The following is a 1,131-nucleotide window of genomic DNA, read 5'->3' on the forward strand; positions in this document are numbered from 1 at the left end:
TTTGCTGTCAAAACAATAGAATTTACTGTTCTACATATCATATCAATAAAACTCAAAAAATGAAAATGCTAGATGCTCAGCAACTAAATAAATCTTGATTCTTATTGCTGTATGCTTTTCCCCCACCATTTTTTAGCAGTTTTGTGGTTATCATAATCTCATAAGTCATTCACTCTACACAAAGTCATATAAATAAGATCCACAGTTTAATACAACTCATCCAAAAGTGATGTAGCGTGTGTTATGATAACGAAGAACAAATCACGTTGATTCTTCGAATACCCGTGATTATCTTCCCAAACCCCCAAAATTCAACCCAAAGGTCACAGAATTTGAAATGAAAAGAGATTAAACTCAAAATTGATTTCTGACCACTGGAATTACAAGAGCAATACATAAATAGAGAATGAAATTCGAAATGGGCCACAAAAAAAGCCATGGGCCAAACACAAGCTCAAAAACAAAATGCATAAAACACAGAAAAAACATAAAAAGTGTCCAAAACCCCCCATTAAGGTGTTCCTCGTTTCAAGCTTCGATTTGACTGGTTGAACGCCTAAAACGGAGACCGATAGCCAAAGTTATGCTCGTTTTTGTAAATCACACTTGTAAATCATCTACCTTTTAAGGATAAAGGTTTAAAAAAAACCTTAAGAAGAGTATTACTTTGATCTATAAATTATAGTTACAGACCAATAAGATATGAACCAACATGTCTTAACAATGAATATTCTTTTGTAACTTGAAACTTCATTGTAACATGATATATAGTTGTTAAGCTTGAATCTTCATTGAAACATGATAATTCTTTGAATGTTAACCGATAGATTCTAGAAATTTAAACAATTATGTATTTAATTTGAATAAAGATATTAATCCTAGACTTGCTTGAGTAACAAAAGCTATTAAGAGAATGCAACATCCAAGTTATGTGAATGCAAAATTCAAGTACAAAATACTAATAATAATAGCTTCTTCAGAAAGCGGTTTGTTAGATGCTTGAATATAATAAAATTCGAATCTGTTTTTCAAAAATACATTCGAAATTCTTATCACCAAATCAGAGTGGCGCAGCGGAAGCGTGGTGGGCCCATAACCCACAGGTCCCAGGATCGAAACCTGGCTCTGATA

The 1,131-nt window shown here is 32.6% G+C and overlaps 1 non-coding gene across 1 annotated transcript; it reads left to right on the forward strand.

The window, feature by feature from the left end:
* Positions 1-1,059: 1,059 nt before the first annotated feature.
* On the forward strand, positions 1,060-1,131 carry TRNAM-CAU. Its single transcript has one exon. It is a non-coding gene; the product is annotated as a tRNA-Met (tRNA).

Source organism: Helianthus annuus, chromosome 11 (assembly GCF_002127325.2).
Source record: "Helianthus annuus cultivar XRQ/B chromosome 11, HanXRQr2.0-SUNRISE, whole genome shotgun sequence".
NCBI lineage: Eukaryota > Viridiplantae > Streptophyta > Magnoliopsida > Asterales > Asteraceae > Helianthus > Helianthus annuus.